Source organism: Lycorma delicatula, chromosome 8, assembly GCF_047948215.1.
Source record: "Lycorma delicatula isolate Av1 chromosome 8, ASM4794821v1, whole genome shotgun sequence".
In the NCBI taxonomy this organism is placed as follows: Eukaryota; Metazoa; Arthropoda; class Insecta; order Hemiptera; family Fulgoridae; genus Lycorma; species Lycorma delicatula.
This window is the reverse complement of record NC_134462.1, coordinates 29,951,416-29,977,852: the sequence shown is the minus strand read 5'-3', so window position 1 is coordinate 29,977,852 and position 26,437 is coordinate 29,951,416. Positions and strand designations below refer to the sequence as shown.

Below are 26,437 nucleotides of genomic sequence, written 5' to 3'. Positions count from 1 at the left end.
AATGCTTAGCTTTAATAATTTCACCAGCCTTTATATACCATTATAAATAAACTGTTAGTCTTTTTATAAATATATGTAGGACTTATATATACTGCTCATTTTATTTTTTAATAAAAATGTATAAGCCTCCTAAAAAAATATTGAATTATGTAAAAAAAAAAACTGACAACACAGTTGTAGGAATTTCCTGTCACGCAGCTAAAGTCACGTTCTAGGTAAATCCTACAACTGTAGGTTGTTTCTGATTTATGACTTATATACACATACACACACAATTTAAAATATTTATAATTTTATTTAAATATGATATTTTTTTATTTAATTCAGTGATTCTAACTAAAGTGCATGTGCATATTGCATTTAATTCGCATGAGTGTGGCAGTACTAACAGCAACAGTCGGCACTAACTAAACTAATTAATTTCACAACTTATATAGAACAAATTTTGGTTGTACGGTCAGTAGACTGGTGTATCTTTGAGGCTTAACACACCAGGTACTAAGTCAACCAGGTGATCGAATTTGAGACCCAGCCAGACTGAGTTACTGTTTTTTTACACTTTATATATTATTCATTTATTTAATTCTACCGCGCTCACCTGTGATGTCACAACATAGCAGACGACTAACTTACAACTGTATTTTTTGGGGTGCAGGTGCAATTTTGCAAATATTGTTATTTTTTAATTAACAAATGTGCGTAAGAAAAATATTACTTATAATTAAGGCAAAATCTTGAGATACTGAGGGTGATCTTGCTCTACAGCTTCACTCCCTTGACCTTTTAAGTTGAAAATTTAATGGCATCAGTGTTCCATATATAAAAGTAATTTTACCAAGTTTGGTCAAAATCATTCCAGTAGTTCTAGAGATATAAGGTGATTTAGAGGCCAAAAGCCAAACACACACACACACACATGTACGTATGAACATTAACATCTGGAAAATTTCTACCTAATTTTTTGAGTCCCTTAGATGTCAAAAAGATCCAGATCCAGTGAAAACTGCATATGCCCAAATTGGACCGATTACAATACTTTTTCTTCTAGAATTATAGCTCTGCTATAGTGCAATCTAATCGTTTGTGCATTTTGTTAGGTAGCTCTGAGAAGAACTGTTTGGTCCAAAAGCTGGTCTCCGGTGTTGTTGGCTTGACTGTAGTCGGGGATTTGCTGCTCGTCTATTGAAATCAGACCAAGCTTCCCCTCAGCAATTGGGTCCCCAGTACAGCTTGGCACTGGTGGACCCCAGATCCCCGCAGGGTAGGATTGGCATCGGTTGTATTCCGCCGATGCAGCTGAGGTGGTTCTCCCCAAGCGATCCCACACTGGGCCTGCTGGCCAGGGCAATTGAAGCCCAGCAAACTGGGGTGGAAGATAGCATCCTCCCTTGTTGGGCTAGCCAGGTCTGCTGCTCTGGCGGAGATGTTGGCATCTGCTGGGAGGTCCCACGTTGAGTTGGCTAGGGAACCTCTTTCTTCCTCCATCTTCTTTCTCCAGGAGGTGGTCGACGACGAATTAAAAATTCGCTCTTTTATTGGAGCCTATGAGTGGTGGGGCCGCAGTGCCGTTTTGGTGGGAAAGCTGTGCGGTCTGCTACTTGGTGCGAGTGATGCTTGTGCAGACATGTACATATAAAAAATTAAAGATTGCCCAAAAGCAAAATCATAGATATGGTAGTGCGATTTTTATATTAGTGTATTTTTAGATTTATTAACAAAATGAACTTATATATACTTCTATAAAATACTTTCATTGTTTTTAAATAAAGAAGAAATTTTTAATAAGAAAAAAATGTACATCATAATTATTTTATTTTTTTATTTTTGTTTGTTTAGTTTTTGTGTGCATAATTTTTAAATGTGTTTATGTTTTATGTTGCATGTAACTCTAAATGAATTATTCATAATTTTTATAAATTCAAAAAAAAAAAACTTAAAATATGTTTAGATTTTACATTGATGTTTTTTTATGTGTTTTCTGATATTGGAGAATTCATACAGATCTGATTTTCTCTGTTAACAATATTACAAAAACATGCAAAGGTTTTTGTATGTCTAATTAAAAGTTTTATTTTATTTTTTTTTATGTAAAAAAGAAAACATTTTTATAAAAAAAATTGAATAAATGCACATTTTAACATTTAAATGCTCTTTATTTATTGTTTATAGGTGTGACTAAACAAAACGTTTAATGTGAATTTTGTGGGCAACTTTAAAAAATATGTAAATGGCACTATTTTTAATAAAAGTATTAAGAATAAGAAGGGTGCAAAAGTATAATAGGTTTCATGAAGTATCATAGATTTGAAATATTTAATTAAGATATTCCGAATTGCATTAGAATTGAAAGTAAATAGCCAATCTCCGTGGTGGAATGGTAGTGCCTCGGCCTTTCATCTGGGGGTCCCAGGGGACCTCCCCCCATTTTATATGCTACAAAATTTCCATTTCATATTTCTCATGCACAAGCTTCGAAGCTTATATGGTGAATTAAAAAAGAAAAGAGGGTAATGAAATATGATGAAAAGAAAGATAATAAAAAATTAAATGTTAAGATAGGGAAGTGAAAGGCTCTATTCAAACCAGACAGTAGGTTTAAACCCCATAAATGGGGAAGTTTCAGATTCATTTGAATTCGGCTAGATGTTAATGAGAGCCTTTGTGTACCTGCATTCTACTGACTAAAACTCCTACCTCACCGTACCTCCCTGTCCGGGGCTGGACCCTCTATTCTTCTCAACTCAGCTCTGGGAGGTGCCATTGGGCTCAAGGAATTTAGAGTCTCTGTACCTCATCACCGTTGCTGATCCACACAAGCGCAGAGCAGACTAATGACAGCCTCATTGGGAGCTGTCCTCCTCCCCTTCGCCCTCCCCTCCGCCCAGCCCTCCCCTTCTTCACCTCAAAAGAGGATTTTTCAGTATCTGACATCAGCACCTCTGCCACTTGCTCGAACTAGTCTTCTTTTCTTCTTCAATTGTTGACCTTCTCAGTCCACTCCCCATGCTCTGCTCTCCTCTTCTTTCTGTTTGAGTATCGCAGTCACCAGTCTGTTCATTGCTTCCCACTGATTAGGATCTTCCAGCATTTATCTTACAGTATTTTCAGGATTCAGCCATCCCAAACCTATGGAGATAAGAGGAGAATTCCCCATGCCCTGTAAGGAACTGGGTTAGGTAATAATTTACCTTTCCAATTTTCTTCCAACCCAAACATCTATCCTAGGAATTAACTTTTGGATCCACAACCCTGACCCAGTAGCATCTCACAGCTCTTGCCACCTTTCTGTAGTTCCTCTACTTGCCTCTGCTTTTTTCATACCTTCTTATTTTCTCACCAGTTGGTCTGCTCTTAATTGTATTGGGGGAACGCCTGCTATGACTTCAGACAGAGGATAAAAGTTATGGTTCCGTTGCTATTTTTATAAATTACTGAACTATTTAAAAAAATTGTCTCGCCAATTGATTTAAAAGACAATTAAAAGATTTTGTTTTTTTTCCATCTTATATAACTGCATATGATCACTTTAGTCAGTCTATTATCAAAGTCTCTTTGAAGGTACTTTTTGGGCTTTGCACAGTCCTCCCAATACTTTTACATATGTTCCAATCTCTGTGCCATTTCTGGTGTTGAAAATGTTCATGTTATGAGTTTCTTTCTTGTGAGTATGAAGCGAGTGTTTTTATCCTTGATTTTTTTATTTAAATTTATCTTGTGTATGGTATCTTCTAGTGTAAGGCCAGTTTCTTTCAGATCCTCTTTTATTTCTACCTGTCTTTCTGGTACTTTCTGTTGATGCAGGTTCTTGCAGTTTTTCTTTCGATTTTCTGGAGTCTGTCGTCTTTGATTGTTCGTTCAGATGGAAGAGTGTTTCTGCTGCATTTTTGGTTTCCAGTTTTATAACTGTGTTGTAGTGTCTTATTTTTGCATTTATGGATAGATATTTTTTACTGCAGGTGTACCAGGTTAATTTTTGTGCCTAAGCTAGTTTGTTTGTTCTTGTTTGGATTGAGGTTTTTTTTGTTTAGGTTGTTTGTTATTATTTCTCCGAGGTATTTAAATTGGGTTACTATTTTGACTTTGTTTCCGTTTATGTTTATTTCTTTAATTGTGTTGGTTTTTGGCACATAATTTCTATCTTTTCGAATGACATTTTGTGGACAATTTTATTTACAATGTTTTGAAATTTGAATATCTGTGTCATAGTTGTTTGCTAACAATACCAAGTTGTTGACAAAATCAAGGCACTTTGTTTTGATTTTTTGACCTATTTTTATTTTTTGAGCCATCCCCTCATTACCATTTTCAGAGCGCAGTTGATGGTAATTTTTAATAAGTTCATTTAACTCCTCTTAATGATTCTCATCAGTCATGGAATCCAGTTGACCACTGTGAGGCTTATCCTCAATATTTGTTTTACCAGCTTCTTATACACAAAATTTTATTGCCCGCCTATTCATGTAGGTATGATTGAAATATTGTGAAGTACTTCGATCAACAATTTATCACCATAAACAGCTGTTAGACAACGGTTAAAAATTCAACCACTACATATTGTTTTAGATGTATTGACATAGCAGGCATACTCGACTCCTCAACATTGGTGACTAACAGAAAATGAATTTTAGATATTAGTAGTAAGGGAATGAAATTACAACATGGCTGAACCTGTTCCTTCGTATGACTTTCTATTCTCCTGTTAAATTTTAATGTGGATTACATTTCAGCCATCCCTTGTATAATTAGACCCTGATTTGAATAAAATATTTATTTACTTATTAATTTCAATTGAAAACTATATAAATTATTGACAGAAGGAAAAGGAAGTGATTATGTAAGTTTTTTCTATTTTTGATTCCTGTAATCACTAAGTTTAAACTATAACTCTTGAAATCGCTGTCCCATTATACAGATGTAAAGAGAAATTACTATATATACATGTGTGTGTATGTGGATTTTATATTCAATTTTTATTAATATTTTTGTTTGTTTTTATGTTGATTAATGTTGTAGGCATTAAATACAATTAACTGTTGTGTATGTTTGTGTATTGTTGTTCTCTGTTTGTTGACAGAAGGGAGGCTTTACTCAACAGCTTGCCCCTATACAAGAGGTAACAGAATACATTCCTTTTAAAAAAAAATATTTAAATCTCATTCTTTTTAAAAATTAAAGAGAAATAATAGTCTCACTTTTTTGTTATTATCATAACCATATTTTTAGCACTTTATATTCCAGATTTTTAGTTTGTAGAAGTAAATTCTATGTAATGTTTGTTTTTATACATCACATTAAAAAATTATAATTTTTTATCTATATACTGACTTTCCTTTCTTTACTTAGAGCAAGGTTTTTTTTATATTTATGAACTATCAAAATCATGGTAACATATAACTGTTATTTGTTGTAACATTTTTTCTTTACAAATGTTATGAATGTAACATCTCTGAAAAATAAATCAAACGATTAATCATATTGGAAATTAATAAATATATATATTTTTTGTGTGACATCAACTGTCATGATAAAACCTCTTAATAAGTGTCAGCAGTATATAGTGAAACTGCATCCAGTGTGGTTTAACTTAGTTACTTTCAAAAAACTGATTTATTTAAAGTATTACTTAATTGTATTAATACTTAAAGTATTAATTAATTTAAAGTATTACTTAATTAAAGCATATCATCTTATTTCACTATTTGTAATTTGTAGGATGCTACTCCTTGATATATTTTCCTTGTGTTGCTAAACTATCAGGTTGTAAGGAAAGTACTTTTTTACTTCTTTGGTTTTCAGATTTCAATGGAAATCTGACCTCCCCTTTTGACTGCAATTGACTGGACCAAAAGTGTCCAAAAAAGCTCAAAATAAAAAAAAAAATTTGGATTTAACATTTTTCTTAACTGTAGTAATAAGCTCTCATTAAGAGCTTTTCAAAAATATATCATAAGTTGTATTTATTTTCATTGATTCCAGAGTTATAGCCAAATAAAATTTTAGTTAATGAAATATTTGGATTTTACAAGGGGAAGGCACATTGGTTCAAATCTGACTTCATCTTCTTTCTTTTTAACTCTTATTTTAATATTGATTTATTAACATTACAACATAATTTTTTATTTTTATTTATATGATTTGTCCATCCCCTTACTTCTGGTAAGGGGATTGCAATATGTCTAAAAAGAATATAAGTATCAAGAAATACTGAATTGCTTTCTCTGAGAGAAATGATGTTTAATATACTGCTAGTCATCTTGGTGAAGATTAAAGTGTCATTTGTTGGAGTAAAAAAAGCACCTAAATTTTAGTGGACTTAAATTAGATGTAACAGTTTATTCTGCTCAAACTTGACGTGGGGATTTTGTTATCCCTGAAAGTGGTTGTTTCATTTTCGAGATTGATTTACGTCTTACATATATATTTATATGTTCTGTTTTTATGGGATTTATAGCTAAGGTAATAAGCAATCTAAAAGGTAAACATTGGTGATATATTAGATTTTTCATATAATATTTACTCATAGAATATTTTAAAAATGCAAATCTTTTACTTGCTGTGTTTTGAATATTGTTTGAAGTAGTTTAGAAAATATCCTGCTGAAATTTGTAACTCGATTTTTATCATAGAGGGGTAGCATCTTCAGCTTCATCATTGATTTTCTGCATTTAAATTTTTGGTTATGTTTGAAACTTTTCATACGCTACAAATAAATATTCCATATATTCATTTATTTATGTTGTGATTAAAAATAAATAAATGAGTAGATTGTATTTGACAATTGTTCCTGGTTAATAATGAAAGAATGTTAAAAACCTCAATGAGAGGTTCTACCTGAGAAAACAAATATTTGTTTTTTTTTTATATTTCAGATATGTTATATTCATTAAATTACAACATGTAAATATTGACGTTTTAGTATTAATATTTACATTTTAGAGGATTTCATTATTATTTATTTCTTTATAAAATATTTCATTTTATTAATGTGTATCAATGTGATGTAGTGATAGAGCTTGCCTTACCATGTGGAGGGTCGATAGTTAAAGTCAGCTCTGACCAGTTATATTTTAATGCTGTTGGCTTTTCAATATTAGCTACTAGCTATCATTTCATTATTAAATCGTAGTTAACAAATCATCTTGACTTTGTGTTCAGCAGAGATAAACAGAAATGCAGATATCTTTGATTTAACTCAGTCGCACATTAATTAATTAACTCAGTTAATTCATTTTACTGATAACGTAGATTTTAAACAGCTCTTCTTTTAGTTATATATATCTTTATACAGCTGTCAATTTTCCCTGCCAATTGATAACAAGCTTGTAGTTTCACAACTGTGTATATTAATATTTTTTTACACCATTTATCCCACTGTTTCTTATGGCTGTGATGTTTGCAGACTGTTTGAGATACAGTAGACACCAATCGGGGTTGCTTTCTCTGAGAGTAAAGATATTGATTTTACTGGTGATCTATGAGATGGACAAATTGAAAGTTATGTTTTTAAGGTTGAATATCAACTGCAGTTTGCCAAGTTTGGCAATCTAATATGAAATATGTTCACTTCATTGACAAAAGCAATGCAAAACCACCACCAGTTCATTTTTCTTTGTAAGAAGGTAATGGATATTTATTATTCTTTAAAAGCTTATGGGTTTTTAAAACTAATTTGTGGCATTTATCCAGTTGACTACACCGTAACAAATATGTTTTATCATATTTATTCATATTGGTTCTTAGTTCTTTGTTCTATCCTTAAGAGGACTTTTTAAAGTGTAAAAAAAATTACACTTTAAAAAAAAACAGGGTAAAAAGTAATACATATTTCTCCCATATTCTTGTTAATGTACTCACTCCTTTATTTTTTCTAATTTTTTTTTTTGTAGCAATCTCTTTACATTGTTTTTATAATTTTTTTTAGAAATATTTTTGTCTACAGAAAGGTTATCCTTATTATTTCTGGTAAGCCCATTGATATCCTTACGCCTGAGCCCCAATTACGTTATGATATTAAGAAGGTGAGCCAATTTACTTCTCGGTGCATAAAAGAACTAGACAACCAGGGTTTCCATTTATGGCAGGTTAGGTGGACTGAATCACCTGATGGCCATTACATGCATAGAATTTTTCCTGATGTGAGAAGTATGCAGGTAGTTAGGTAGATTAATATTACACAGTTTTTTCTGGATATTGTGCTTTTCGAGATAAGTTGCCCAGGTACGGTCTGATTAATTCAGGCTTATGTCCGGAGTGTAGGGCCATTTATGATGTGCACTATGTCTTATATGTCTGTCTCAGGTATGAAGGTGAACCTACCAAAGTAGCTAGAGTGCATTTATTACATCATTTAAGCAGTGGAATAAATGGTGTATAAAACAGATTAATATACACTGTTGTGAAACTACATGCTTGTTACCACTCAGCAGAGAAAATTGACAGCTGTATAAATAAATATAACTAAAAAGAAGAAGAAAAGAAAGGCTATTTAAATGAACATCATCATTAATTAATTAATTGATTATTTTTTTATGTTATCTAGAAGATTAACCTACCAAAGTAGCTACCTACCTAAGTAGACATTAGTCTAGACAGATGGGTCGAAACAGAATGATACCATTGGATGTGCTTTTGTAGTAAATGACAAAATCTAGATGTTTGGTCTACTTGGTATTACAAGTGTATATAATGCTGATCTGTACGCCACCAATAAGATTTTGAGTACCTTTAATCCAAAATACCGTCACATCTTATTTGTAGCAATTCGTGTAGTGCACTCCAAGCTTTAGAACAGTGTTTCTCAACCACTGGTCCGTGAGATAATGCCACTCCTGAACAGATTGTCCACATAAAAAAAAAAAAAAAAATTAAAAAGTATGAGAAAAATTTCATATGACGATAATATAGAATTTATACACTTGTGTAATTATTTAATAATGCTCTGTACGTATACATTGGTGAATAGTGGTGCATGTTTAATTTATTAAATACATTATATTCTTTGCACAGTTGGCAACAAGAAACTATCCTGCGACGTATAAAGTGTAGGAGTGGAAGATATCAAAACAACGCCGCCCTAAATAGTACAGCTTTGGTGCTACTTTTGTTTTATGACAGCTATGTGCACGTACAATTGCAGCTAACTGCAACACTACATTTACAATTACATTATTTACTTTACACAGTTGAGTAGTAGTGTTATAGTCAAGTGGTTTACTTTTAATTATTGCAAAAACACAAATTTTTATTCTTCTTAAAATGAGTAAAAAAAGACAAGTTCTACTCTGGGATAAAATCGACTGAAACAGAAAGTGAATGTCCACCAAATAAGAAAAATAAATCTGCTTTCACAAGATGCTACAATAATGAGTATTTAAAATATGGTTTTATACTTTGGGCAGATTCTACAGAAGATAATATACATAATATGTAAAGGAAGTTAAGAATAATGATACGATGAAACTGTCCAAAATGTTGCGACATTTAAAATCAAGACATCCCAAATGAGAAAAGAAACCATTGGAATATTTTGAACGATAAAAACAAGAATTTAATCTCCAAAATAAAAAATGTAAAGAAACTTTTATTCAAAATAAATCACAATTGAAATATTCATATTTAGTTGCACTACGTATAGCCAAAACAAAAAAATTGTTCACAACCAGAGAAAATTTAATTAAACTGGTGTAAATTGATGTTTGCAATGAAATATTTGGACCCTCAGCTGCAGATCAGATCAAACCAATTCCTTTTTCAAATGATTCAGTCATTGAATTGAAACTACCTGAAAATATTGAATACCAGTTAAAAAGTATTAAAAAATCACCAATGTTTGACATCCAGATCGACGAATCATGTTATATCCTTAAAAAAAGCTATTTTGCTCTGTTACGTAAGGTACATAGACTATTCTTCGGAAGAAATTAAAGAAGAATTATTATTTTACAAAAATTTAGATTCCCACATGACAAGTTCTGAAATTTTTGATTAATTAAATTCGTGTTTAATAACTATTCCTTAAACTGGGAAAATTATATCAGTCTATGTACTGGTGGAGCAGCAAATATGACTGGGAAACATTGCAGAGTAACAAAAAGGAATCAAGAAATTGCTCCTCCTGACATATTATTAACACATTGCATAATACATTGCCAGCATTTAGCAGCCAGAATATGTCACCTGAATTAAATGATATTCTCTTGGAATCGACAAAAATTGTTAATTGTGTGAAGAAAAGCTAGCTATCTTAACTCTAGATTATTCACTATTCTTTGTCAAGAATTAGGAGCAGAACACCAGCATCTCTTACTTCATGGAGAAGTAAGAGATGACTCTCTTATTTCATGGAGATGGCTCTTGCGAGGAAAAGTGCTTACAGGACTTCATGAATTAAGGACAGAAATGGAAATATTTTTGGTAGAAAACAGCTTCTGTTATCAAAATGTTTTTCCAATATGCATTGGATTGCAAAACTGGCATATTTAAGTGACATATTTTCTTACATAAACAAATTAAATTTAGGTTTGCAGGGAAGTATAACAATTGCATATAATTTTTTTAACAAAATTGATGCACTTTAATAAATTGAAGAAAATAATCCTGATGTATTTAATTCTTATTAATATTTTATTACTATACAAAAAGAATATTGATAATCTGAATGTAGTAATAAGTCAACATTTAAAGTCATTGTATGATGGATTTGAAAAATATTTCCCTATAAACATATATTTGCAGGAGATGAATTTATGGATAACTTTTACTGAGAATAATTGCAATAATAAAAATTTAATTAACGAAGACAAGAACATCTCTTGGAACTGAGTTCAGATAACATTAAAAAACAAATTTTTAACGACAAATTTAATTAAATTTGGACTGCAATAAAAAATGAATATCCAAATTTATATAACAAAACCATGAAAATACTACTTCTTTTTGCTACCACATATTTGTTTGAAGTCTCATCTCTGACACTTATTAAAAATAAAACAAGAAATCGTTCATCAATAAATCCATTTCTTTGTATTAGGTTTAAGTAATTTACAATCCGACATTGAAAAAATTGTGCAAAATGAGCAACAACAAATTTCTCACTAACTTTCATTATTTACGATTAGTTTGTAATATGATTTGTTCTTAGTTCCTATTATAAAATAAAACAACCTACATTTAATTTTGGTTATTTATTTTCTGATTTTCATTTATATATTGTTTTGTTGTTTATAGATAGAAATGATATTAATTAATATTATGCATATGATAATTTAATTACTAATAAAATAAAAATATGAGTGGAGGGTCTGCCGGTTCCTGTATATTTATTTTTCTATAATTTTATGGGTCCGCCATAAAAAAAAGGTTGAGGAACACTGCTTTAGAAGGTTTGTATTCTAGACATCCTATCAGAAATTCATGATGCATTTGTTGAGTTGAACTGTCACACAACACACAAGTAAGTTTCTGCTAGATCCCTAGCCATGTGAGAATCCTGGGTAATGAACTTGCAGATTCCACTGCTAAAGATGCATATAGCCAACCGTTTTTCACCACTCAAGCTTGCGAGGGTCAATTGTAAGTTTGATCTGCAAGTTAATAGGAAAATCAAAGGGAATGAAACATAGTTGCTGGCTTCCTTAGATTCTTAGCCCTGCAAAGGATGGCTGAGAGAGGCTGAATTTGTTACAAATGTATAGATAGAATAGTTAATCTGGGTCGCTAGGGGCCCATCTTTGTGCTTACTTTGCCAAGATAGGCATTTTGGCATCGAGCCCTGGATAACTTAGATATTCACTGTTAGGATGAGAATGGATATGTGAAGAACTCTGCGGTAGAGCTCCAGTGTGGGAGACCTTGCTCCCAAAAGTGGATCAGAGCAGAGGAATGTTTTCATTAGAGGCTAATTAAATTTGTGGCTAATTAAATTTTTTACTTTAAGTAAATTGAATAGTAAGACAAAATTGTCGTTATTGCGATCAACACTTGTTTTTTTGGTATGAGGATAGAATTTCTGATGTTTAATGACTCGGTCAAGTAATGATCTGAGTGTATAGTCTAATTGAAGTTATATATAGGAAGAGTTTTTGTGTGAAACCTTCGATGTTAGAGAAAAGCACAGGGATTGTGCTTTCAAGAATCAGTTAATTTGATAGTTGAGGGTTGTAAGATACGGTAGGTGGTCATGGTTGGAAGAGGCCATACGCAGGCGATAGTAAGTTCTGTAAATACACTGATTGAAATTTCATCTGCTGAGGTATTTGCATCGGTGGCATCTTGACAGAAGCCAAATTGATGACTGTGTTGTGATATCAAATTTAGAGGGTCTAAAAGATGACCTCTGGTAAAGCCCATCAGGGCTAGGGGATGGTATAGCAACCAGGATCGCCACAAGGCGGATGTCTTTCCCTAGAGGGGTCAGGATGTTATAATACTACTTAGGCAATGTATTATTTTTTTTATAACGATATATAAAATGTATTACTATGAGTAGTTACGATTATGTTTATCCAACCTTACTCATAGATTTTTACGTTAATATTGCTAAATTCTAAGGTTTTTTTGTGTTTGAAGATTTTATGAAATTATTTTTAAATAATCAATTTCTTTTGAAAATTATAGTCATATTTTTTGTAATAACTTGAATATTCCTTAAAAAATGTATGCTTTGAAAATAATACATTAATGTTAAGAAATATATTTTAATATATCAGTTTTAAATTATTTTTTGGTGGGAAGAGGATGTTCAGTTTATTTATAAAATTATTATTGTTTGTATTCCTAAATTATATTTGAAGTCCTCTATAATGGAAACATTAATAAATAATGTTACATTAATACTATTTGTATTTGTTTAATGTTTCTTCGTTTTTACATTGCTTTATTATTTTTTTTATTCACAATTTGCACTCATTACTTTTCGTTTTTATTTTTCAGTTTTATTAAAAATAATTTCATAAAATCTTCAAACACAAAAAAACCTTATCGCAATAACGACAATTTTGTCTTACTATTCAATTTACTTAAAGTAAAAAATTTAATTAGCCACAAATTTAATTAGCCTCTAATGAAAACATTCCTCTGCTCTGATCCACTTTTGGGAGCAAGGTCTCCCACACTGGAGCTCTACCGCAGAGTTCTTCACATATCCATTCTCATCCTAACAGTGAATATCTAAGTTATCCAGGGCTCGATGCCAAAATGCCTATCTTGGCAAAGTAAGCACAAAGATGGGCCCCTAGCGACCCAGATTAACTATTCTATCTATACATTTGTAACAAATTCAGCCTCTCTCAGCCATCCTTTGCAGGGCTAAGAATCTAAGGAAGCCAGCAACTATGTTTCATTCCCTTTCGATTTTCCTATTAACTTGCAGATCAAACTTACAATTGACCCTCGCAAGCTTGAGTGGTGAAAAACGGTTGGCTATATGCATCTTTAGCAGTGGAATCTGCAAGTTCATTACCCAGGATTCTCACATGGCTAGGGATCTAGCAGAAACTTACTTGTGTGTTGTGACAGTTCAACTCAACAAATGCATCATGAATTTCTGATAGGATGTCTAGAATACAAACCTTCTAAAGCAGTGTTCCTCAACCTTTTTTTTATGGCGGACCCATAAAATTATAGAAAAATAAATATACAGGAACCGGCAGACCCTCCACTCATACTTTTATTTTATTAGTAATTAAATTATCATATGCATAATATTAGTTAATATCATTTCTATCTATAAACAACAAAACAATATATAAATGAAAATCAGAAAATAAATAACCAAAATTAAATGTAGGTTGTTTTATTTTATAATAGGAACTAAGAACAAATCATATTACAAACTAATCGTAAATAATGAAAGTTAGTGAGAAATTTGTTGTTGCTCATTTTGCACATATTTCATTTCCTCTACACCCTCCAGTGGTTTCATCATAATCGTGCAAAATGAATCTGTTGTTTTTGGATCATCATTGTGAAATTTAATGTCCATAGCTTTCTTAGATAAATTGATTGTTTGTCATAAAGGAACGGGATAGGCAAGAGTTTCTGTAAATCCACCATTAAAAGTTGGCTTCCTGGCCTTTTTCCATCAATTCCTGTCTTTAGCTTTCAATTTATAGCATTTATCACCCTCGTCCAAATGAGTGTTTTTTTTTTTTGTAACAAAGAAGCACTTTCTTTGAATGGTCTCTTTAATTGACAAATTATACTCTTTGTTAAAAACTTTAAGGGAAAGCCATTCTTTTGCCACCTCATTACTTCCACACCCACGCTATTTTTTTTGTATTCTATCTTGACTATAATGGCTCTCGTAAGCTGCTGAGTATTTGTTGCTTTATTATTATGAGCTTTTATTGCTTCAATAATATAGTTTGTGATATTTTATTCGATGGTGCATGTTTGCCTTTCTTATCACGACATCATACTGCTTTCAGAAACCTTTTGCAAAACTATCTTCACCATCGGCATAATTATTCGAAGAGTACTTAAAAACATAGACTGACAGAAATGTATTTTTTTATTTATAAATGAGAATTTATACAGGGCGTTTCATAATGTTCTTACGAGTTACAAAAATTCAGTACAAAAAAAGTATTTCACTAACCTAAATGAAAGTTGTACGAGGTAATGCGTAGACTTAACCAGAACAGTTTTTGTTAAAATCTATAAATGTTCGATATGTGCATCTCTGGTGACACGGCACACATCAACACAAAAGTCTAGCTCTTACCAAACTCGTTCTAACATGTCATTTTCGATAGAGTTGATTGCATTGATTATGCAGTCCTTTACCTCGGCGATATCGTGCGGCATCGGCGGGATAAACACCTTATCTTTCATGTAACCCCAAGAAAGAAATCACGTGGCGTGAGGTCTGGTGATCTTTGGTGGCCACAGCATAATATGTTGGTCTTCTTCAGACGCGCGTCCTATCCAGTGCCGAGGTAATGTTGTGTTAAGGTACTGTCAAGCCTCGTTATGCAAATGGGCAGGACAACCATCTTGCTGGAAAATGAAGTCGTTGAGTAGCTGAGGCATAAGCCATAATTGTAACATATCCAGGTATATCATGCTGGTTACTGTCGCTTCCATAAAAAAGAACGGCCCATACACTGCCTCACGGGAGATCGCACAAAAAACGTTTACTTTTGGAGAATTCCGAATGCGTTCCGCTTAAGCGTGTTGGTTTTCAGTTCCCGAAACTCGCATGTTATGACGGTTTACTTTGCCGCTAATATGGAAAGTAACTTCATCGCTGAAAATTATATTCTTTACAAAACCTTCATCTAACAACATCTTTTCCTGTAACTGGAAACAAAAATCGAGCCTATGTGGTTTATCTCCATCAGAAAGACGCTGGATTAATTGAAGACTGTACAGTTTGCATAATAAACGTTTACGGAGAACTCTCCACACTGTTGTTTTTGGAATTCCTAATTCTCTGCCTGCAGTTGCAGTCGATTTTGACAGGCTGCAAATGAAACTTGCATGCACACATTCGACATTGACTTCTGAGGTTGATGGATGACCGGTTGATTTTCACTTGCACAAGCAACCGGTTTCACTGAATTGTTTATACCACGAACGAATTGAATTGTCACTTGGTGGCTTCTTATGAAATTTCAATCAAAACGCACATTGCACAGAAATTACTGACTTTGACAAGTGAAATTCTAACACACAAAACGACTTCTCGCTTCCCGTGGCAGCCATTTTCTCTACTGTCGACACCTAGCGAGCAAATGGTTTACTAACTGCCTAGTGTATGTGGTAAAAACTATTTGAATTACTCTTTCGTACAGAACTTGTTTTATTCTTATGAGTGAAATAGTTTTTTGTTAATGAATTTTTGAAACTCTGAAGGACATTATGAAACGCCCTGTATACATTTGTCATTTTCCTTTGATCCTCTCTACTACAATTTCGCATTCCTCTTCTGGGTACTGGTCCTGATGAATAAATTTTTGATACAATGTACTGTCTTTTCATATCCCAAGACTTGTCTTAAAACCAAAATTTATCAAATATTTTTCCTGTCAACCTCACTTATCAACGAGAACGTTTCATTCTGCAATCCTGTTTACAACCAGGGCCAGTAACACGACTTGCTCCTAGCTTTCCCGTTGAAGAACATTACCTCACAAACATTACCTTTTCTGACAATTTAATCCAAAAAGTAACATTTCTTTCTCTCTTTCATATTGTCCTACATTTTTCTTTAGGTTCATGACCTACAAGATGACTCATATCAGAATTGGAATATGGCACAAATTCCGTAACGTTTTCAATCTTTTCATTAACTAGTATTACATGAGACACCACAAGCTCTTCATGGCTTTCACATGGTAAACACTTTTAATTTTCAATAAAAGAGATATCAGAGCCTGGCAGTAGATTAAAGCTACTGCAAGGCAAATAATTGAGATCACCAATCGAATCATCCTCTGAAGTGAATGATTGTATTTCTTGAATACCTTTTAATTCATAGCCAATAACCTGCGACCCATTTTGTCATATGTGAAATACATTAGACTTCAGTGGTATTTGGATTACTATCAAACTAAATTGTAATTATTGTTAATAGCCTATTTTTGTTTCCAGAATCATTAAAGTAGTCGCTATTATCTGTCTTCAAAAATGCATACACCTTTTTCTCTTCATCACCATCAGTAGAAGAATGTACTAAAGGGAAATGCAGCTGTTTTCCCAATTTTTTTCCCCATTTTCCCTAGTCTTTGCAATAAAACGTAAACTAAAAATAATCAACTGCTAAAAGATTAATACATTATTTGATCTTGAAGCCCAATTAACCGACTGCATGATTCGAGCTGTTTTTTCTTGCATCAAGTAGTTCTTGAATTGATGAAGTTCAATTTTAAATTCATTAGAAGAGAACACTATCTCTCATTTAGAATTTACAGCTATGTATGAGGTGTTATTGTTTTTAATGGTATTTTTATCACTAATGCCTTGCATTAACTTAATATGATTACGAATTCTAACTAATTTTATTTATCCTTATTATTAGTTTTGTAAAAATTATTTATAATTAAGACCCCTGGTAGTAAGACATACCAATAAGAAAATGTAAGGTTAAAAGAAAATTAAATCTATATGATATAAATATTCTGTGTCTACAAAAGTTCATGTTAATATTACCACTAAATAATTAAAACTTAGGTTGATCAAATGTTTTAATAGCTTATAAAAAGCTTCTCATCAGCCTGAAGACTGTGTTAGGTTAGAATGTTTACTCATTAACATTTTAATAATTAAAGACTATAGTAATAACCTTACCTTTTGTCCAAAGCAGTTCAGATAAGAACTAAATTCATCATAATTTGACGTCTATTCATGACTAATTATATACATAAACAGCTAGGTTAGACACTGCATTAATTCAAACATAAATGCAATAGTAGTGGACATAACACAACCCCTGTTTAGGACAAAAGTGATATCCCTAGTGGGAACTGGACTTAGGAAAGGAATATTACATATTGCTTTGAACCAAACAAACCTAACATATCATAGGATGGTTCTGTTTATCTTACTGAATGGACATAAGATATTTTTATGCTTTCTACTTTTTCTACTTTTAGTTAAGTACTTTTTAACACACAAAAAGTACTTTGCTTCCAAATAGGGCCAATGAACAATACTAATCATGAAAAATAGACCTACATATCCTCGTTCAGAGGCACAGATATCAAATGATGAACAAACTTAAAAACACATAATATTAAAAATGTTTTTAATTTTATAAATGCATTTAAATGGAAAGTGACGTTTAACAATTTTCTAACAGCGTTTGCTTCAAATTTGATGCATTCTACCATAAATATACAATAATATTGAAGTGCTAACTTGTACAAGTGTTATTTTTTGACGATTTGTTTAACTTATATCGAAACATAAAACTTATATGTTTTCAAAACTAAAAAAAAAATTATATAGACTGTTCTGTGTTTCTGATATGTTTATTATTGTTATTGATGTCATAATAGAATTATTATTGATTCTATAAAATGTAGAACGGTTATTTTGTACTTATTTTTTTTAAAAAACTGGGCTGTGTGATGAAATTAAACCAGTGAAGTGGAGATTAATATTAATGTAAAAAAATCCTTTCAGCACGCCGGAAGGCGGAGGTAGATTTAATCAGTGCTAAGTAGGGAAAGATTTCCACCTTAAAATTAAGAAAAATTTCAAATTTAGTCAACACGACAATGGTTGTAGTGAAAAATTTTCACATGTTTAGCATAAGACAAGCCCCATTTGCAATTCCTACAACGTTTTGGTCATCCCAAACCGTAAGAGTTGGTCATATCAAAAATTGTTTCAGACAAAGGTTTTAGGTAATGTTTAAAGAACGTCCACTTTAAACATTCGATATTGTGCCTATTAAGGGGGGTATTCGAAACCCATTCTTTCCACCCCTTGAGCCAATGGTTGGTGATATCCAAAGACTTTACTTACATAAGTTTTAGCCTTACCCAAAGAATAGTAGGAACCTTCAACCAATTTGATATTTTAAAATTAAGAGCGATATTTTTTTTTTTTTTGAAAAATCCTCACCATTTTTATCCTCATGGTCTGATTTTGGCAGTTAGTGAATTTTTTTTTAGGGAACAATTTGAAAGTGATCGGTGCAAAATTACAACTTCAAAAGGTGTAATTGTCCAAAAGTACAACTACGGTTTGGAAACCAAAACATCAAGGAGGTGGAAAAAATCATCTTAGTCTGAAGTTTGTCCTGTAGGATCTAGAAAAAAATGAATTTTTGTAAGTAATTTGAGAATGGGTGAAAAGAAACTGTAGGAGGCATTGGTCAGTAATTCAAGAGTGCTTCACATGCTCATGTATTAACTTATATATGAATTTTTGGTGAGATATGATGTAAATTTTGTACCTCAATTCTCCTATCTCTTGTAAAAAAATATACTTTCATTTTGCAAAACCATACTTAACTTTTTTAATACTGCTGTTTTAAAACAAAAAAAAAACTTTTACTAATGCACCTAATGTGTTTTATATCTGTTTGAGGAAGCTTACAGACTGTGAAAAATGCTCAGAGTAATGCAGTAACAGTACAGGGAAATACTTTGTAAGAGATAAGCCAGAATAATGAGCAAATTACAGAGTATTTCTGAAATATTTTTTCCCTCTAGACAGCACTTTTAGAGGACAAAATTTACAAGGAAGGTAACTGGAATATTTACAAACTGGTAAATGAAGATTTTTGTTTAATACATCATATGTTGAGATTAGTAAGTGGACAGAGGATCTAAAAGAAATAGCTGATGTGGACACCATATGACTTCCTTCTACACCTATTAAATTACATATATTTTTTATTATTATTGTATTTTAACAAAAATAAAAACCCTAATATTTTCCATCTAATATTTACATCTCATCAGTTATCTAAAATTAATTATAGTAATATAAGTTTCATACACTTCATAATTTATCCATCAATTTTAATAATCATGAATTTTAGCAAAATCATAGCAAAGAACTTAATCAGTGATGTAATTTTTTTGTCTATAATGTTTGAAATAATTATTTTTGGAGTAAATGCAATAACTGTTATTTTTTTATATATATATATAAAGAAAAATAGGATAAACATGAAAAGGTTTTATTGGAAAATAAACTTTTTTTAGGTTTGAAATAAAAAACTTTGTTAATTTACCAATAAACAAATAAATTCTAGTTAACTTAGAGAATTTAATTGTGGGAAAATTGATGTAAATAATGTTTATTGAAATTAAACACAAATTTTAGAAGTTAAAATTTAATTAGAAGTTTTTAATTTATAAAAAACGTTTAATTAGGTTTTTCATAAAACCTAAGTGAGATAGAGGTCGATTTAGGAATTTTATTCGATTTAGGAAGTACCAAATTTACCCCTCAATTTGTACGCCAAGAATTCTATTACAGTTTAATTTCACAGAGGGAGTAGAAAGCAGGGCTAAATGTTTCACGAGCCGAAACTCTAAGGAATTGTTTTCTGAACTATGTTTTATATGAACAATGTTTTTCTTATTTTTGGCTATAGAATTATCTCCTGAGAGTTTGTCCTGCAATTTGGAATCACTCTGTATAAATCCTATTTTAAAAATCAACAACAAAGACTGATTTTTCAAAAGAAATTTAATATACAGTAAAAGCTAGCTGTGAGGTAATTCTTTTATAACTTACTCCTGAAATAAAATCCCGCAGTCGTTCGTCCTTTACAGTTCTAAGATTTTTTAAACATTTTTAATACGTATTTGCGAGTTCACAACGGTTCCGTAATCGCTAAGTTAATACGCTAGACCACCCTTTTTGTCCCAAAAACAGTACAACCTTCTTTACTGAACGTTCTTCTTTGAACTTCTTTGGTCTAGGAGATAGTGAATGTCACCATCGCATCGAATGCTGTTTTTCTGGACATTCAAATGACAAATTTAGCTTTCTTCTCCGGTAACAAAGGAATCAAATAATCAATCACCTTCATTTTTTAATGTTACAAATCGTGCGCTGTGCTACAATAGTTTTTCCTTGTACGTGTCAGTTAACATCTTCGGCATCCATCCGGCACACAATTTTTTTAATCAAAACTTCAAACATCCGAAAAAAATTTAAGATAAAAAGATCTAAATCAAAAATCTTGAAACATCAAAGATAACGTTGATGGCGGAAAAGCGCTGGTTTTCATGGGGCTTGATTTTCGACAAATTCTTCAATCAAATCATCTGTATCACAGACAGCTCAGTTCTTCATCGTGAATGTTCGTTCATCCTTCTCGAAATAAACGGAACCACTGTTTTACTTTTCCGTCACTTATAATATCTGGCCCTTAAACGTTACAGATTTCCTTGTACACTTTTGGCGCAGAATTATCTTTTGCCATTAAGAATCAGGTATTGTAACGATCATTATAAACGGATTAATATAAACAACTAACATCAAAATGACTAGCTATTGCTGCTATCAGCTGAATATCGATTGAATTAACTAAGTACGCAAGCGCCATCTATTTAAATCACCTGTACAGGAGGCAAATTCAAAACTGACCTTACTTTGAAAATACGCCTTTTATATATAGACGCATTTTATTCAATGGGATATGCTGTCGATGGTAAATCTCAATTTGTTATAGAGATCTAGTTTACGTTTCTACAGGCGGCTTAAGAAAATTTGATGTTCCCTGTAGAAAGTTAGCGTATCATTTAAATAACATTAAGACTAAGTATTTGGATTTTCTTTGAGATCGTTTTACAGTAAACGCTTATGTTATCAATAAATTACTAAAATCAATTTTTACTTAAATAATTTCCCTCTAGTGATCTGACTACAGCGATCCTTTGGGCTTTGTAATTATATAATTGCTTTGAAGCAAAGGCTATTGTCATTCTCCTCTTACCAAATTCCACGTGAGCATATATACCTCTGGTTTAGATATCTTGATGGATACTGTTGTGGCTATGACAAAGGAGACATTATAAGCTAAGAAACTCTTATATGGTACTGAAGCCGAGTTTCTATAATTTTTTATAGAGGTTTATTTTTTTCTGACTGCTGTTTAAATGTGTAACATAATAACGATCTAATATTCACTTATACCATGTAAAGAACTCAATGGGCAACTTATTTTTCACCTGCACATTATTCAATTGTAAATTGAATAAATGTGTCAACCGTACCTGTTTACGCCAATGTGTAAAGTAGCTTTAATTCAACTTATAAGAGAGTGTCTCATTATACTTTTTTTGTCTATTTTAAATAAATTGGTGAACAGTTTTCTCACCAATTTATTTCAAATAAAATTTTCTTTTATAGTAACAGTATTAAATCGTAGATGAAAATTTTAATTAAGAAGTTTTTCAAACACTGAAATTTATGCATTCCCTTCAACATAATATATAAATATAAGCTCAGCTGATTTTCATTTATGCATTCTTTATTGTGATTTATTTTTTGATTATTTTTTAAGATTTAGTAACTTTATATTATTTCATGCGTTTACATCTTAAATAATTAATAAAATCTTTTAATTGTTAAAAAAAACATTTGATTCATAATTTTACAAGTTGTTAAGCAGCCATTGTGTGAACATCGGTTAGTGATGTGAACATTTCATTTTGTTTCAAGTGTTAATATAAATATGCTTCTCTTTGTGTTAACATAAAATAATTATTCTGCGAGAACAGTAAGTAAAGAACTTAAGTGATGTAATTATTTAAAGATGAACCTTTTCTTTTATGAAATGTACATTACAGTTGTTACCATTGAACATAATTGGAAAAAATTGTCTATAATTCTGTACCTTACAGCATTATTTTCAGCTCTGTCATAGCTGTAAAAATATCTAAGATAATAGATTTATAATTTTCTTGTTAGAAAACTGAACATCTGAATGGATTTATGTTTGAATTAACTCTGCGAATATTTTTTGTTATGTTTAATACGTATGAATCTTTGTTTTATGGCAAAAAATCTTTTAAATATTATGTTTGTGATTTTTCTTCTTCATAATTTAGAATGTTCCATTAATATAAAAGGAATTTATGTAGCCATATATAAAATTCACAATTGTGAGACTACATTTTGCGTAACTGAATAGCAAGATATTAATGTTTTTCATTGTACAGTAATAGTCTGTTAAATAATAAGGTAATTTAATGATATACTTTGTGTATGTAAAAGAAATATTAAAGGTAACAAACAAATTTACCTATATTTTAAATTAAGTGTTGTATATAAATATCGTACATGGAGATTTTGTGCAGTCTTAACAAAGTATTAAAATGTGATAATGTATTTATGCAGTTTTTATAAATATGGTTATATAATTTTGATTTTATTCTGTCAAAAAATAAAGTTTAATTCTTTTGGCAAAAACGAGCTATGTGTCATTTTATTTTGTAATTTTTCCCAACAGTACCATTCATAGAATTTTAGCATTATATCTTAAATTATTGTTCGATTGATAGATTAATGGTATTTTATTAAAGATTGAATGCACTAGTCAAGTTTTGTAATCATTAAAATAAAACTAAATAAACATAGTACAAAGTAAAAAACTTGTGTAGAAAAAAATAATGTAAATTTTACAACATGACTAATGAAGTTCATTGATTTGATGCACAAAAGGATAAGCATGTATATTCCCTAATCCTACTTTAGATGACAAATAAAGCTGTTAATTTTAAGCACGACTGAAAGCTGGAAATGGTAAAGAAACAAAAAAAAAAAACAGATATATTATCAAATTATTTAATCGCTGGTTTTCCTGAGATAAAGAAAAATGGAAAGTACCTAGAAGATTCATGAAGAAATGGAAACAAATTCTCTGATAATCAGTTGTATGATTCTCTCATAAACAGTTGTGCTCCGGAACCTCCGATACATTCAGACATGCTGTTCGTCTGCGAGGTGTGAGGCGGGATCTGGTTCCCAGATCCGGACAAGTATCCAGTACGCGATCATGCGGTAGTGGGGTGGTGAGCTGTGTGCGGTATATAAGACCGCACTTCTCGACCGTCGACCAGTCTGTTGTATGAATTTCCCCGGTCACAATTACCTCGGCCCTGGCAACCCAATCGATAACGGGCCCCCGGTGGACATCGATGATCAGATCGCGCTTGAACACGACCGTAGATACGAATCGGCCACAGAACATCATCATATACGTGCAGCTGATAGATCTGCGATCGGGGATTTTGCTGGCGATTTCGCTAGGACTGGGAATTGGCACAGCCTTGTGGGCGCCGCTGGTCTTTCAATCAAATACGGAGTGGAATCCGTTACCGGCGTATTATATCCACGAATGTCAGGCAGTCGTACAGCGGATACAGCTATGGCTGACGAACCTCCCGCAAAGGTAGCTAAAATGGATGGCGCTGCCGCCACGGCCCGCAACTCTGCGACCGGAGGTACAGACTTCATCCACATGCCGGTCTCCAACTTCAAGACCGGCCGTCTGCGGTTCAATCATCACCGCTTCATGTGGACGTGCGGCTACCAGTTTAAACATCTCTCCGGCAAGACGCAATGGACGGAGGGCCGGGCGGCGGCCGCTAAACAGCCCGCCGTAGCGCCTACCTACAAGAGCGTCGGGTACGTGACCACGCCGCTCGCCTACATTCCTGTGGACATCATACCGTGGTATCTGTCTCCGGCCGAATTCAACAACCTGCCTATAACGTCCGAAGTGAAACGTGTGCAGTGCAGTGTTAAACCGGTAGGCTTTCGTCTACCGTTCATTACAAACAGTGCGCAGTTAAGCAACGCTAACAGCGAACAATTTATGTTAGTCGGCGCCGCATACGGGCTTTGCAACAAGTATCAGGGCGTAAACTGTAAGTATACATACGCTTCCGACAATCCTATGGTACCCACAGACCTACATCTGCACAATCCGTGCGATGAGGTTACCAATTACCAATTACCAATTTATGTATCTACACCTCACTGTAGATACGGTTATTGCAATCCAATGAAAATAACCATGAAGACAGTGAGGCTGCGAGGTGTGAGGCGGGATCTGGTTCCCAGATCCGGACAAGTATCCAAACATAATCTTCTGAAGAAGGATGCTTTACCAAACAGTTTTCACTACAATTTTACAATTTCTAGTTCTCCATACAAAAAAAAAAGTAACTAAAAATGCACGTATATTAAATTAGTTTTAAAAATAACCACGCATTTATAAAATTTTTTTTTTTTGTGAAAAATAATTGAGTTTTGTACTTATATCAGAGTAATTTTTTTTCATCTTTTATTTTGTATTTATAACTTTCGTCAACACAGTAAAACTATTAAATACGAGTGTAAAAATAATGTGTCTTTATGGTTCTACTCTACAAAAAATTCGTTATATTTAATATCAATTAGAAGATATTACTGTCTTATGAGATAGGTACTGACATAGTCACAGCAGATTTCTTACTTGCACATATCTTGAATCGTATTATAAGCTGATTCCAAAATCACCAATTTGGGATTATTTTAAACCAGATTACAGTTTTTGTTTTAATTCCCACAATTAAATATGAAAATATTAAAGCAGCTTTAATTCAACTTATAAGAGAGTGTCTCATTATACTTTTTTTAAATAAATTGGTGAACCATTGTAGATGAAAATTTTAATTATAATTAAGAAGTTTTTCAAATACTGAAATTTATGCATTCCATTCAACATACATATAAATATATGCTCAGCTGATTTTCATTTATGCTTCTGTATTGATTATTTTTTAAGATTTAACTCTGTATTATTTCATGTGTTTACATCTTAAATAGTAATAATAAGAACTTTTAATTATTAAAAAAAAGAAAAATATTTTGAGATTGTTGTATTGTTTTTTTCACATTCATGTGTAATTACACATGTTCATCTTTTCTCATTTCATTTAATTTTCTATGTATATGACACGATTATGTAAAAAACATTTTTGATACATATTTTTGTCGAGTTTGTGTTAAGCAGCCATTGTGTATGTGAACATTTCATTTTGTGTTAAAGAATTGAACACCTGAATGGATTTATGTTTAACTCTGTGAATATTTTTTGTTACGTTTAATACTTATGAATCTTTGTTGTGTGAGCTCTACGAATATTCTTTGTCATGTTATAATCCGTATGAATCTTTGTTGCATGTCAAAAATTATGTTTGTGATTTTTCTTCTTTATAATTTGGAATGTTCCATTGAAATCAAAGGAATTTATGTAGACATATATTATTTTATTTTAAGAAAGATTATAATTTTTTCATTAATATCTTAGTGATATTAACAGTGATTGTCTGTTAAATAATAAGGTATTATTATTATTATTATATAATCCTTTAAATTAAGGATTGTTGTATATAAATTTTGCACATGTAGATTTTGTGCAGTCTTAACAAAGTATTAAAATGTGATAATGTATTTATGCAGTTTTATAAATATGGTTGGTTATACAATTCTGATTTCATTCTGTCAAAAAATAAAGTCCAATTCTTTTGGCAAAAACGAGCTATGTGTAATTTTATTTTGTAACTTTTCCCAACAAATTAAACTCCATGTAACTTTTCATGTTGCTTGATAAAGTGGGTAAGTTTTTACAGATAAGCACTACCTTCATTGAGATCTAATCAGTGGAATAATTTATCATTTAGTATTAATCATTTATAATAAACAATCGTTGTAACAGAAAGAATTACATGATTTATTTGAAAGTATCTTCCTCATTTAACAAATAAAATTAGTGAGTTTTAAATTAATTTTGTTCATATTTTAGCGTAATATAATTTAATAAATATAATATTTTTATATTTAATATAATACATTTTAATAAATGTAGGTTTCAACTCACCTACTTAATGCACAAGATTTGACACTTTCATGTGGCGATGACATAAATACTGCTTCAACTGTTTCTGCATATCCTAAATATTTTTTTTTTAAGTGT

General features: G+C 31.7%; 1 long non-coding RNA gene across 4 annotated transcripts in view; it reads left to right on the top strand.

Moving 5' to 3' along the window:
• Positions 1-26,437, top strand: part of LOC142328706 (uncharacterized) — a 108,193-nt gene that overhangs the window by 60,384 nt on the left and 21,372 nt on the right. Inside the window, exon 4 of one of the 4 annotated variants that reach the window (XR_012757335.1) lies at positions 19,039-19,538. The exons of 1 other annotated variant lie outside the window; for it this stretch is intronic. This is a non-coding gene — a long non-coding RNA (uncharacterized LOC142328706). Of the gene's footprint in view, positions 1-1,097; positions 1,756-5,074; positions 5,216-19,038; positions 19,539-26,437 lie in introns of those variants that run through there. 2 more of the 4 variants (XR_012757338.1, XR_012757337.1) reach the window with 2 other exon arrangements.